At 56.5% G+C, this 14,656-nt stretch overlaps 1 protein-coding gene across 1 annotated transcript in view; it reads left to right on the top strand.

The window, feature by feature from the left end:
• The first annotated feature begins 1,990 nt into the window (after positions 1 to 1,990).
• The window catches only part of PTPRS (protein tyrosine phosphatase receptor type S), a 135,548-nt gene continuing 122,882 nt past the window's right edge, over positions 1,991 to 14,656 (top strand). The window contains exon 1 of the mRNA XM_061355854.1: positions 1,991 to 2,167. The gene's annotated coding sequence lies outside the window, so the exon portion shown is untranslated. The remainder of the gene's footprint in view (positions 2,168 to 14,656) is intronic.

Raw genomic sequence — 14,656 nt, 5'->3', positions numbered from 1 at the left:
CCCCTACGTGCAGGCTTGAAACCCCCCACTTCTTTTACACTTCCCTTCACAACTCTCTCTCGGCTATAAAATATAGATGGGGGCATCGATTGCTCTAGATCAAATCTCTCTCCCTTCAAAAACACAGCTTATCCAGAAATGCAAGCATCCTAATTAAGAACATGGTGGAGTTGAATTGCAAATGAATCAATTCCTTCCCCAAAAAAACATTATAATAAATAAAATAAATCCAGTCAAGCAAGACCAGAATGGGATGGTTAATAATTGATATTTACATTTCTCCCATGTCTGATCAAAGGATTTGATTGCATGACAAATGAGGAAATTACTGTAAAGTGTTATACATCCATTAAGGAGATAGATGCAGCAGATAGGATGCGGGTGCTGTGGTGAGGCTGTGTTTGCCACCAGGCTCTGCATCCCTTTGGGAAGGAGCTGCCCTGATGGGGACAGTGGATGTCTTCCGGATGTGGAAGTAAATAACATCCCTGTTCTACAAGAGATGCTGCAGGATAGGATGGGAAGGAGCATGCACAGCTGGAGACTCTTCCAGGACATGAGACAATGGGGCCGGATCGTGCAGGAGCACGTTGGGCACCTTGTAGCTGGTCCTATAGGTCCCTATGGGCTCTTGCAGACTTCTATGGGTCTCTATACATCTCAGGAGCTTCTATGGACCCCATGTGTCCCTCTGGGCTGCTATAGAAACCCACGCATCCTTACTGGCTTCTGTAGACCCCTTGGCTCAACAAGCCAAGTGAAACAAGCAAAATCCCACATCTCTGCCCGCGCCCCGAGACTCCTCAGCTCCTCTTGGCCCCCAGGATCATAGAACCAGGAATGGTTTGGGTTGGAAGGGACCTTAAAGCTCACCCAGTTCCACCTTCCACCAGGTTGCTCCAAGCCCTGTCCAACCTGGCCTTGAATGCTGAAGAAGAAGAGAAATAATAACGTTTCTGTGCCGGATTTGGCCAGAATGGTTAAAACCCGGCTTTGGGCTGACATTTGGTCAGCGTGAGGAGGCGCGATGGGATCAAGGAGAGTCATGGAGCAGCAGATGGGGAAGTGGGAGCTTGCCCTCGGGGCCAGAGCACCCGTCTGCCTCGCCAGGGACGTGGCTTTGGGCCCCGGCACGCTCAGGACCTCCAACAAGGGGAATGATAATGAAGTGATTCCTCCAATTCTCTGCCATTTCTCTGGAGCATCACCTCTCCAGTGGGAATGGTGTGGGAGGGGGAATAGAGAACGGGAAGAGTGGGGAAGGCACTGAGATGGGGAATAGTTCAAATATGGGGAAAACATTAAATATGGGAAATATACTGAATACAAATGATACATTAAATATGGGGAATAACTGGATATGGAGAATATACTAAACATGTAGAATATATTGAATACGTGTAATAAATAAATATAGGGAATATTTGAATCTGGGAAGGCACTAAATATGGGGAAAATGTTGAATATTAAGAAAATATTAAATATGGGGAATATATGGAGCATGGCACACATATTGAATATAAAGAATATGCTAAATCCGAGGAATAAATGAAGTATGGGAATACATTGAATACGGGGAATAACCGGAGGTGCAGACTATGAGACGCGATGGATACACCCCAGCGGTGGGTGTTATCCCCACAGGTGCCGCGCTGAGCGGAAGGCGGGGGGGTGCGGGTGGTACCTTGAAGGCAACAGGTTGAACGGGGGAAAGATACTGATGACGTCAAACAAACGGGACATTGCAAACGGGGAACGGACCGGGATGGGGGGGCTGGGGGGGGGGGGGGCATCACCGGGTCCGCTCCGCGCTGCTCGGGGGGGGGCTTTACGCGTGGCCACGCCCCTCGCCTCCGCGGTGACGTCACCCGCGGCCCCCCCCCGCTTCAAGGTGTGTGTGTGTGGTGTGTGTGTGTCCCGCCCCGCGGTGACGTCAGGCGGCCCGGGGAATGACGTCACCGGTGCGAGTGGCCGGCGGCGGGCGGGAGCTCGAGCCGCAGTGTCCCCGCGCCGCGGCCCCAGCGCAGCCGCCGGGCGCAGGGAGGAGGCGGAGGAAGAGGAGGAGGAGGAGGAGGGAGGAGGAAGGAGGAGGAGGAGGAGGAGGGCGGCCGCGGCCCTTCCGCGCCCCTCCGCCGGCCAGCATGGGAGCGGGCGGCCGCGGCGCCAGGTACGGCGGGGGCGCGGTATAACGGGGGGGGCGCCGCGGCGGGGCCGCTTTGTGTTGCGGTGCGGCTGAAGGGGCCGCGTTGTAACGGGGATGGGGATGGGGGGGGGCGCGGGCGCGCACCGCCCGTGGTCACAACGGAGGGGAGGGGCGCGTTATAGCGGGGAGGGCGGTGTCGGCGCGGGGGGGCGCCGTGGCGGTGCAGGTGGAACGCGCTGGGGTAAGGGGGGGGTAGCGAGGGGGGCGCTTGGGAGGGGTGCGGCCGGGTGGGGGGGTCCGCGGTGTAGCGAGGGAATAGGGGTGGGTGGCATCGGAGAAGCGGGGGTGCCATAGGGGGCTATGGGGGGGTGCGTGGGGCTGCGCCGTGAGAAGGGGCCGCGCTATAGCGGGGGGCGCAGGGAGGGGGCGCGGTGGCCCACGGTGGGGGGTGTGCGAGGGGGGCGCCGGTACCGAGGGAGCACCGGAGGAGGCGGCAGCCTCCGCCCCGCGGCCGGTTCGCCCTCCCTGTGCCCCCGCCGTTATCCCCCGGCTCCCCCATCCCCGCCGTGCGCGCCCCTCACCGGCACCGCTCCCCCGTGTCCCCCTGGTGTGAGGTGCCCGGTGCTGCGGTGACCGCGGGGTTCGGGGTGTTCCGGCATCACCCCTGTGCTAAGGACCTATGAGCAGGGCTGGGGGGGACCCCGTGCTGGCTGGCGGGGAAGTGTCCCCTCTCGGTGGCATCGGTGGCTGGTGGCTCCGGTGATGACGGCTCTGGTGGCGATGCTCCGGTGGAGAAGCCGGTGTCGTCTCCCGGAGAAGCATCACCGGGATGCGGGTACCGGAAGAGATGGAGGAGACCCTGGAGCGTTCCCTTGGCGCTGGCAGGGCCGTGCCGCAGCCTGGGGATGTGGCTGTGTTCCCCCGGGTGCTGCCTGCACCCCACCTCTAATCCTGGTGCCCCTGGGGGTGCTGTGTCCTCCCCACCCGCTCCGGAGCCTGCCCCGCTCCCCTTGGCTGTGCAATGTCCTGCTGATGGTGACAGTAGCGAGGAAGGGACCCAGGTCACCCCGAAACAACCCAAGACCCCACTTTGGGGGGTCCCCTTCCTTGCATCAAGCCTTCTCCTGCAAGGTGGAGCTGGCTCCGAGGGCCACCCCTGGGGCTGGCAGTGACGGCGTTGCCATCCACCCACCGGGATTTCTCTGTGATTTCAGCTGAAATCCCGAGCCCTGGGGCCATCCTGCGGTAGCGAGAGCTGTCCCTGGAGCCCCGGTGTTCCTGAGCCCGAATTTGTCACATGGGGAGCGATTCATCCCCCCGAAATAAGGGTAACGATCGATGGTGTTTGTGTTTCACCGGGAGGATCCCGTTCCAGTCCTTCCTGGGGAAGCAAAAGGTGGGATAATGGTAGGAAACAGTCGTGCTGGTGAAGGGCTGACACCCATGGGGAGGTGCTGCACCCCCTCAGGGTGGGGACAGCTCTGCTCTTCGGCTGTTTGTGCTCTCCGAGTCCCGGGAGGCTTCGCTTCCACGGAAGCAAAGGGAGGAAGAAGCGGGTTTTGTTGGGAGGTTCCAGCCGTTCCTCCGAGCGGGAGAGCCCAGGGGGGGGCAATGGGATGCGGGTCTGGAGCATCCCCTTCCCGCACAAACCCCCTGCCTTTGCAGGAGACTCACACCTCTGCTGCTGCCCGCAGCTCCGGGGCTGCCAGCGCTGCCTCGCAGCTCCCTGTGTCCCCAGCACCAAAATAGGGTGGATTTGTGTTTTCTTCACCTAAAAACCATGTTTTGGGGGTTGGGAACCTGCGCTGGGCTGGGGGAGCCGGTGGCATGACCGGGAGCAGGTCCTGCTGGGGGAAATGGGGCTGCAGGAGGTCCTGATGGGGGGGAATCAATGTGCATTGGGGTCCTGAGCATGAAGGTAGGTTCAGGGGGCAGGGTCCTTGAGGGGGAGGTCCCCCCCTCCTCCTGCCACCCCGGGGGTGGGAAGCTGTTAATTGTTCCTTGCCAGATTGACTTGGAAGCTAACGAGCTTGCTGGCACTCTCCTCCTCCTTCCTGTGCGTGGTGAGGGCCCATATTTCCAATGGGAAAATGTCATCAATACTTTGAGTAATGCGAGAGGAGCTTCCAGCTGAAGCCACGGCACCGAGCAGCGCGGGGGAAGAGGGGTCCCCCGCTGCGGAGCCGCTCGGACGCTGGGGCACAGGGCGGTGGAGGTGATGGGGAGCAGGAGGTCCTCGGGACCTGCTGGAGTTGTCTTGGGCATCAGCCCCGCTGGCAGGATGGGGTCAAGCCCTTTGTGTCCCATGGGGCTCTGTCCCCTGGTCCCGGAGCTCACAGGGAGTTAGAAACGTGAGTTCAGTGGATGCAGCATCGTCCCGGGGTGTCTCATCCATGGGGAGCGGGATCGCTCTGCTGTTTGTCTGGGTGCTAAGGAATAACACATTCCCTAAGGAGAAGAGGGAAAACATGCCTTTGCTTTTGCTCCAGGAGGGTGGGTTCTTGTTAGACCCTTAATTCTGCTGCTTCTGTGGGGGGAGATGCGGCAGTGAGGATGCAGTCACCCGAGGTGGAATGGCCAAGGTGATGATGATGTGGCGCACGCTGGAGAAACTGAGGCTGGAGGGGGGTGTTTGTGGTTCTTCATAGGCAGCTTCTGCCCGCCACGCTTGCCTGAAGGGCTTGGACCATAGTTGGAGACCTCAGAGCTGTCGTTGAGGGGGGAGGCTGCCCCTCCTGATGCTGCTTTGAGGTCTTGAAGTAGAGCCCGGTGGTGGAGGGGTGGTTGAGGTCTCCCAGCATGGAGCAGGGGAAGGTCCCATCCGTCTGCCCGCCCCGTTGCAGGGTAACTCGGGGTAGTGAACTCGTACTGAGCTGTTTGTCTGCTCTCCCACGTGGCGTACGAGGCTGTGCGGGTGGCGGTTGCCGTGATGGATGTGAGGTGTTGCCTGCGGCCTGCCACCGCGGATGGGTTTTACTTGAACCCGCTCTGTTCCCCACTAAACCAGTTTGCCTTTTGCATGCAGAGATAACAAAATTGCCACTGTGGGACACGGAGATAAAGTGAAGCCAGATCTAACCCGAGTCGGCGTGGGCAGCGCGAGCGCATGGTGAGGAGAGGGCTCATTCAGCTGCATCAAAAAGGTGCTGCCGAGTAGTTTAATTCACAGCACTTTGAGCTTTAAATTCTTCTTCTATGAGTTGATAAGAACATGAATATTATTCATAACTCTCTCCTCAAAAAAAGGCAAATCTGCAAATGCCTTCAGTTACGAATCAGAGCTTCAACAGCATGAAAAACTCACCCAACCTTCTCCAAATAATCCCTTCCTTTGGCCCTGCTCCCTCCATCCCTGAAGCTCTTTGCTTCCTGCTGCCTGCCCCGAGGTCAGTGGGAGCGGATCAGGAATCCTGGGCTGGTGATTCCAGGCAGGAGCCCCAGAACTGGGGTTTTTAGGGAATGTTGGAAGCTGAAGGTAGTGATCCAGGCTGGGAAGTGTCTGGCTGGAACAGAAACTTGTGAGCTCTGGAGTAGTAAAGCTCAGGCCGGTTTCTTTCCTGCAGAGTACGTTAGACAATGAGCTGGCACAATCCAAGGGCTCTCTTTGTGAAACTGTTGTGGGTTTCTTTTGCTCTTCCCCTCTTTTTCCAATTGTTTGCTTTATAATTTGAGTGATTATTTTCTCTTTGCCATCAGCCAGCAAACGGGAATTGTCTTTTCCCCCCTTTTCCCTCCGACTTACAAACTCTTTAGACTTCTGGGTCTGCTCCAACGTAATTCCCTTGGACTTTTTTCTAGCTTGGGTACCATTGCCTTGGCTTAGCAATGGATGGCGCTTGGCATTCCCGTTGCAATCTCTCTCTGTGCTGTCGGATTATTTGCTGCTCGTCTGAACAAGCCCTTGCGGAGCCGCGTGTCCTGCCTGCAGAGCCCTCTGCCAGGGCCGTGCCCCGGGGCGCCCAGCCTGCTGCATCACCCACGCCAGGTGCTGAGCCCGTGCTGCCTGCGCGGTAAGGAGCTGGTTGGGAGTCTCCTTAAGCTTTATTTAATGAAGCCTCTTGGCTCCCGTCCTCCCACCCGCTCCCGAGGGCAGGCGCGTGGCTCCCACACGCCCGTGCGAGCAGCGCACACGGGTGCAGGAGGAGGAGGAGGAGGAGGTGCTGCGGTGCAGAGGAAGGGGATGGGTGCTCCTGTGTCACCCTGGGGGGTGCAGGCACGCGGTGCAAGGGGCATTGTGCACACACTGAGCTCCTTAAAGGAGGTGCGGGTCTTTAGAGCCATTTAGGGATGCTCTGCTGCTCTGTCTCTGGAGACAAGGGGTGGTGATGAGGGTGATGGCAGCCCAGCTCGTAGGGGTGGGGACACACAAGGACACGATGCTGGGATCCCTCCCTACTCCTGGGACTTGCTGGCTGCATCAGTGACTTCTGCCCTGCCCTGGGGAAGTGAGGCTTGGCCGTATCCCAGTCCAGCCTGCTGCAGCCCTGGGCTATATAGGACTCACCTGGGTTTGTGTACTTTGGGTTTGGAAAGCTTTGAAGATGACTTTTGCACAGCTCCTGGTGTAGCAGAGCGTGGTTCCGGAGCCCTGCTGCATGGACATGGCCAGCCCAGAGAGAGATGTGATTTTAGCATTGCTTTCTTCCATACCTTATTCCAGCTCAGGCCATTGCAGTTTGATTGTTGGTGTACAAATAGGATCTGTCGTAACGTCCGTGCTCCAGTTCCCTGGCAGCGTTTCCACAGAGCTGCTCTAGATTAGAAAGCAGATAGTAGTTTGCCTGAACAGGTTTAAAAACCCATCGAGTTAAACTGGGCCGGGCAACCCATCCGATGTTAAACCAATGTGGGTGTGCACATCTGCATACGTCATGAAATGGTTTGGGTGGGGAAGGCTGGGGCTGCTTCTGCCCAGCTCCTGGAGGTCCAAGCCCCTGTGTCCAACCTGGCCTTGAGCACTGCCAGGGATGGGGCAGCCACAGCTTCCCTGGGCACCCTGTGCCAACGCCTCTATTTACCCAGCTGAAGAGCACAACGGGTAAACTGCTCTGCCCAGCCTTCAGGAATGGTTCTGTCTCCCTGGCGCTTGCTGCCGTGTTCCTGGGAGATGGTGGATTTCCACACCCCACCATGGGATGAGTTGAGTTACACCAGATCCTAACTTCAGAAATGCCCGCAGTTCACATAACGCTGCTTTCAGGGCTTTCCCCCCTCCTTTCACTTACATTTGCAGGCAGTTGACACAGGATGCAGCTCAGAGTTACCCAGGGTATCCATGTGCTCCGGGTGCAGAAGGCACAAGGCTGGAGGCAAAGTGCTCCTGATCATCCTTGACTGGAAGCATGGAGCCAGGATTGCAGAGAGCAGGAAGGAGAGGGAGGGCACGGTGGGCTGGGTTCAAAATGCAATAATCCCATTGCTGGAAAGGAGCAGCCGGGTCTGGAATGCAGCGTGTCGGCTCGGCGCGGTGCTGCAGGTGTATCTCACCATCGCTCCCTCGGAGCTGCTGCTGTACTGGGGGTGTGTTTTCTCCGTGGTGCGCCTGTATCCACATCAGGGGTGTTGGTAATGGCACAGATGATTTAAAGCTGAAAGGTTCATTCAGTGCTTCCCTCCATTTTGCTGTTGTGAAGCCAGCAGGGAGGGCCAGGCTGCCTGCTCGCCGTGCTGCAAACCCACGCGTGTGCTCGTGCATGCGAAACCGGCAGGAATTGGGGATTTATGGCTCTTTAACCTAATCCTCAGCTCTGGTATCATCCAGCGTCTGCTCTGGTTCCTGGGGAGCATAAATGGGTGCTGCTTCTGGCTTGGACCGACCAAGTTTTCCCTCGTGCTGCTGCTTTCCTTTGTTCCCCACGCTGCTGGCACTCGCTGGCTGCAGCTTTGACTCTTTCCCTGCGCTGGATGGGAAGGGCACTCAGAAGCTGAGCAGCATTTTCCAGTCGCCGTGTGAAGTTCCCGTGTCACCCCGGCCAGCGCGGCTCAGGATGCATGGAAAGCAAAGGTGAATGGCAGAGCACATCCCGCTGGGAGCTCCGAGGTGGAGCAGGCAGGTGGGAGCTAAATCCTCCTTCCCTCCCCTCAGGAGGGGATGTGTCCGGAGCAGAGGGGTGGCCCTGGGGGGCAGGGATGGTCACAGGAAGGATTTGGTGTCGGAGCACATCAGATGTGGTTTTCAGGATGCTGTGGTTTCCACCAACAAGGTGGGACTGATCCTGTCCCCTCCAGGAAGCTGGGTGGTGGAGCTGACCCCCCTGGGCAACCTGGGGAAGGGCCAGATGGGGGCTGAGCACTCAGACCTGAAGGCAAGCACCCAATGGGAGCAGGCAGGTGGTGCCAATGCCATCTCCTGGCCTGGCACAACTTGGAACACCCTGCAAAGAGCAGGGGGATGCTCTGGAAAACCAGAGGCACTGATGCCAGAGTGATGCAGAGGGCTGGGCATTACGGCGGTTGTGCACGGGGCTTGCCCATTGCAAACCAGTTCATGAAACAAGTGGTGCTTCTGTCCCCCGGTCCCTGGCACAGAGCGGCTGCTGGTGGCACGGACCTTGGCCCAGTGGTGTTGTGCACTGAACCATCATGTGCCATGAGCAGGGCGGTGCAGGAGCCTCCCGGTTGGAGCAGTGCAGGAGCCTCCCGGTTGGAGCAGTGCAGGAGCCTCCCGGTTGGAGCAGTGCAGGAACCTCCTGGTCTGCTCCTTCTCTTTGAGTCTCCATTTTCCTTTCCTTAAACATTTATGTCTACCCATGCACTAACTATAAAAATCAGTTTAGGATGGCTGCCAAGAACATCTCTGTGGTGCCTTGTGGGTAACTCCCTGTGAATTACCATAAAAGCCATAGTGCCGAGGCTGCTGTGGCAGTTGTGAGGATGCCAGTCGGAATGCTCTGTATTTAAAATTCAGATGAATGTGTAATGCAGCCGTGTCTGGATTGCAGCAGCTCGCAGCGGTTCTGGTGGCCCTGCCCTGCGCGCTGCTGCACCCGCTCTTGCTTTATAACGTTGCCTTATGCTCTGGCAGCGTTTTGCCCGATGGTGAAATGCAACAGGTAGCAAACGGTGAGCTGGCCACGCTCGGAGGGAGAGTGGTTTCTGATAGCTTCCTCCCAGGAGGGACGATTCTCCTGCTTCCATTGAGCCAGCGGCAATATTTCACTTAGGGGAAAAGTGGCTCCATAACCCTTCCCCTCCGCATCCTGCTGGAATGCCGTCCGGTTTCCGAGCACGCTCTATTCTGGGTGTGCTCAATGCCAGGACCCGAACTGCCTTGAATAGATGAAACCTTGGTTGTCCTGATGCAAGGGGTATCTCAGTGCTGTGCTGGAGGAGGCTGTGACTCTTGCAGGTGAGTGGGTTGGTGGTGTGGGTTAGTGGTGCTGGTTCGTGGTGATCGGTTACTGATGCTGTTTGGTGGTGCCAGGTTAGTGATGCTGGGTGGTAGTGCCAGGTCAGTAATGCTGGTTGGTGGTGCTGGGTTAGTGATGCTGGTTGGTGGTGCCGGGTTAGTAATGCTGTTTGGTGGTGCTAGGTTAGTGATGCTGGTTGGTGGTGCTAGGTTAGTGATGCTGGTTGGTGGTGCTAGGTTAGTGATGCTGGTTGGTGGTGCTAGGTTAGTGATGCTGGTTAGTGATGCTGGTTGGTGGTGCTAGGTTGGTGATGCTGGTTGGTGGTGTCGGTTTAGTAATGCTGTTTGGTGGTGCTAGGTTAGTGATGCTGGTTAGTGGTGCTGGTTGGTGGTGCTAGGCTGGTGATGCTGTTTGGTGGTGCTGGGTTAGTAATGTTGTTTGGTGGTGCTAGGTTAGTGATGTTGGCTGGTGGTGCTGATTGGTGGTGCCGGGTTAGTGATGCTGGTTGATGGTGCCGGGTTAGTGATGCTGGTTGATGGTGCCGGGTTAGTGATGCTGGTTGGTGATGCTGGTTAGTGGTGCTGCTTCCCTAAGTGCCCTTGGAAATACAAAGTGCTTTTCTTTACCCATTGCTGCTGTTCTTCCTCCAGCCAAGGTGACCGCAGGGCCCCGAAGCGGAGCCGTGGTCCAGGAGCCGCTGTGCTCAGTGCGGGTGCTTGGCAGAAGGTGTTGCTGATCTGCTGGGCATGATGGATCATTTCATTTAAATTTTCCTGAAATATAATATTCATCACGGTGTCAGTGTCCCACCTTCATTATAGCTTCCTGATACACATCTCTAATCAGAGAGCCATCGCTCTGCCCTGCCAGAAACCGCCTGGGCATAATGAATGTGGGTTTGGAGCCAGGAGAGGGTGTCTCGGGGATGTGTTCCTGCTCTCCAACCCCTGTCCGTGCGTGGAGAATTGCTTGTCTGGCTGATAAGCACGAAGCAAAGCTGTTTTCTCCCAGGTGTGGTGGTGGTATCTGTGTGTGGCTGTGGCTGTGGCTGTTGAGGGCTCTAAAATGGTGGTGCATCAAGTGTTAGTTCCCTGTTCATAGCTGAGAGTGTTTTCTTGCCCAGGGATTTTGCCATGTACGGTTCAGAGGGGTCTTGCCCTTCTCCCTGCGTGTCCAGAGCAAGTCTGGGAGCAGTCTGACCCTCAGCGGGCAGGGATGGAGTGTTCATCTGTGCAGCAGTGGGAGACGGTGCTGCTGGTCCTGCGTGCCATTGGACTGCCCTGCTTCAGCAAGGGGAGTCGTTGGCTCCTCATCCTCTGAGCCCCTTTTGGGAACGACCCTGGATGTTTTGGGGAACCAGCTCCTGATCATCTTTGGGGTTTTGAGCTTTGGCATCAGAATCCAAGTGTTGGGAGTGCCCAGAAGCCTTGTACAGACCCGACCTGCGCTGCTCTTCTGCACCTCCGCTTCTGCCTCCGCTTCCTCCTCTGCATTTGACCCAGAACAAGCTGCATTCTCCTCTGGTTTGGGATTTCCTGTCACCTCTGCTCCTGCCCGGGATCCAAGCCCTGAGACTCACAGCTGGTTTCTGTCCTATTGCAAAGCTTGTCAGGAGGAGGAGAATCCCCCCCAGCTCTGGAGCCTCTGGACACTGCCCATCTGTAACATCTGCAAGCCCTGGTCTGCTTCCAGCCCCGCTCCGGGTCCCCAGGAGGGCAACCGAGCGAGTTCCCTGCTAACTCCTTCCTGGAAGGACTTGTTGCAACGTGCTGATAAGAAGATTTACATTTTCCAGCTCAAGGCACAGCTTGGCACCCTCGGAGGGTGAGGATGAATCCATCCTTGTGCCCAATTGGAGCTGGGTGCAGGGCAGGAGGCGGGGCGAGGTCTGAGGCCAAGCCACCATTGCTGCGTGTCCTTCCGATGTGATCCTGCTTCCTTGGGGAGGGATGCGGAGGAAGCTCCAGCAGCCCCTATCATGTTTCTGGGCCTCAATTTTAGACCTGCAGAAGCCTGTCTGGTGCTGCGGGGTGGGAGCATCAATGGCATTTCTGGCCCCTGGGGCTGCTCATGGACTACGTGCCCTAAAGGCTTTGCTGCTGGTCCCTGTAAGGAGATATTGAAGAGGCTTGTTTGGATTTTGAGAGCGACCACAGGCCTCCAGTGCACTTGGCAGGGCAAGGAGCTGGAGTTTAGGCTGGGTAAGGAGAAGATGAAGGGAGGAGATGAAGTTTTCATGCCTCAAAGTGTGTTTGCAGCCGGCAGGGGTCTTCCTGGCCTAGGTGTATGCATAGAGGTGTGCATGAGGGCTCAGCTGGGCCAGTGTCCCCAGCATCCTACCTCATCCTGTGCTTTATTACTGGGCTGTCCCCCTTACTGATGGGAGGCATGGTTGGGTCTCTGCTCTGTGTCTGGGGAAGCTGGGTCAGGACTGGTGGGTAAAGGGGGGGTGCAGGTCACATCTGCACTGGCTTTGGTGCCTCTTTGAAGTGGTGAGCCTGCCACAGGCAAGCATGGTCAAGTGTTCAAGGCCAGGTTGGACGGGGCTTGGAGCAAGCTGCTCCAGTGGAAGGGGTCCCTGCCTGTGGCAGGGGTTGGAACTGGATGATTTTAAAGTGCTTTCCAAGCCAAACCATTCCATGATTCCACGCCTGTGTGCACTGTTTGTCTTGGTTTCTGTTTTTTCCCACGTGTTCCAGAGGCAAACTGAACCCAGGACACTCACGTGGAAAACACTCTTGGTGACCACAAAGGATGGAGATGGTGCTTCCAAACACACACCAAAGGTCCTCTGTAGGGGCCTACAGGATGGGGATATTGAGGCTTCCTCGTGCCATTTCTGCTGGGGTTGTGAGCCCTGAGAATATCCTCCCCCTGAGGGATGGTGCTCCAAGGCAGAGCTGTGCAGAAGATGCCCTGTCCTTTGGATCTGTGCTCCCTGCTGCCCACACAGCCCCACCAGGAGATCATCACCAGGACACCAGCTGACAGCCCCAGTGGTGTTTCTTCAGGAGGGCTGGTGGTTGACCCTGGATCTGTGCATCAGCTGCTGCTGCTGTTGGTTCCTGTGCTCCAGGAGCAATCCCATGAGAGGGCAAAGAGTGAATCCTGCATCATCCTATGCGAGTGACTACAGCCGTTGGAACGGGAGAGGAGCTTGAGCTCTGATGGGGATGTGGGCGCTGCGCTGGCCTCAGAGGGCTCCAGGAGGGCTCAAGGGTGTGGGAAATGCCTTGTGGAAATCTGCAATCCCTTGATTTCATTTTCCCAGCTCTGAAATGGGAGATTTGGACGTGGCTTTTTCCTCCTGGCTGAAGCCTTGTGCCGGGTGCTGGTGCCATGATGTGTATGGCACATCCTTCTGGCTCCATTGCCTTCATTGGAGGATTTGATGCATCCCGCTGTTTAAAAATAAATAGCTGGTTATTTTGAGCCAGGGAGGCAAACAAATCACCAGGCCAGGGATTTCTTCAATCATCCTGCATGTGCATAGGGGGGAAATGAATAAAGTACCTGCCATCCCCAGCAGCTATTTGTTAAAGCCAACGATAATGATGGGCAAAATTGAGTTCCTGCTTCTGATGGGTTTGCTCACGCTCCTGCGCTCCCACTGCCTCTCCAAGGCATCGCTGTTCCCACAGTGGGAAAGGAGATGCTGGTCTGTAATCCAGGTCAAAGCTTTTCCAGCTTTGGGAAGAGCAGTGCAGGGCTCTCCAACCTCTCTGGGGCTGTGCTCTGAGAACTGGGTCCTTTCAGGTGTTTTGGGGTCCATGAGAGGTCTGGATCATCCATAGATTTGCTTCCCTGTGGTTGTTGCTCATTTCTTGATGAGTTTGGGCCTTTGGAGGCTTTTCAGGGCTTTTCAGAAGTTGTTCCCAGTGCAAACTGCTGCATGTGGTGGTGGTGGCTGTTGGGAGGAGGATGCTGGGAACAGGCTCCATCCTCTGCTTTCCTGCAGAGCAAGGGAACCTTGTTTTTCCAGGTCATTCCTGAGCTTTCTCATCCATGAAACGGGCACATCCAGAACTGTCCCTCATCAGGTACCCAGCACTCAGCTGGTGGTGAATCCAGTGAGGTTTTCACATGACACCCGTGAACTTGAGAAGACCAAGACTTCCTTACTCAAAGGAGCAGCTAATATTACCTGGCTCCTTTGGGCTATTGGCTGCTGTGTTTGCCCTCCAAAGGCTGACCAAAACCCATTTGGCTTCTGGCATTGAGGAGGAAGCACCACATCATGGGAGCATAAGAGTTAATGGTGTAGGAAGGCTGAAGAACCATCCTTGCCTCTGGGTTGTGTTACTGTAGAGCAAACTCCATGGGCACTCAGTGGCATCCAGAATCCTCCTCCTGCAGCCTCTGGGTCTCCCTGAAACATTCCTCATGGACAACTCATTTCATGGCAGAGGTGCTGACAGTGCAGGATCTCACGTGAAGAGAGATGGAGGCTTTGTCCAGCTGGGAAACAGGGCAGCTTCTCTGCTGCTGTAGTGCTCTGTGTGTTCTGCATTGCCTCGGTGGAATATGAACTGTGTAAACAGGAGGTTAAATGGGTGCAAGTGTAAGAGCCAGCCCCAAATACACAGGAGTGGAGACCAGAGGGGAAGCTGAGCAGGTCGAACACTCGTATCCCTCTGCTCCAGTGGACAGAGGCCTCCTGAGAGCTGATTTGAGCAGAAAAACCTGCTTTGGGTAACGTCCATCCTTACCTTTGTCCACAGGAGCCCCATTGGCATCAGGGATGCTGAAGGCAGTGTTTGCTGCTCCCTGTTTTGGGGGATTTTTGTGCTGAATCTTCTCCTCCCCCACAAAATCCCCTCCTTCGGGCTGCTTTCATGTTCAAAGCAAGAGGAACGCGGCTCCTCCTGCTAAGGAACCTTTGCTGGTTGCCCCAGCTCGTGGGTGGGTGTGAAGAGCAGATCTGGATTTAGCTCACTGCTGGTGAGGCTTTGGGAAAAAGGTGGGGAAAGTCCCCACTGAGTTTACTGTTGCCGTAAGAGATGCAGCTCCGCGGCTGTGGGATGTGGCTGGAAGGTGGTAAGAGGGAGCCCTTGCGCTGAAGTGAGCTCCATGGTGATGGATGGAGCCACCAGCCCACTTACTGGATGCTCACGGGTCCCACTGTGGCACCAGTGAGTGTTTAAAGCAGGAGCAGATTGGTGTT

This window comes from Neopsephotus bourkii, unplaced genomic scaffold (assembly GCF_033783945.1).
Source record: "Neopsephotus bourkii isolate Nb327-2 ecotype Australia unplaced genomic scaffold, CSIRO-AGI_Nbou_v1 NB_838, whole genome shotgun sequence".
Lineage (NCBI taxonomy): Eukaryota > Metazoa > Chordata > Aves > Psittaciformes > Psittacidae > Neopsephotus > Neopsephotus bourkii.
Note: the sequence above shows the minus strand (reverse complement) of the source record. Positions and strands in the feature narration are given on the sequence as shown.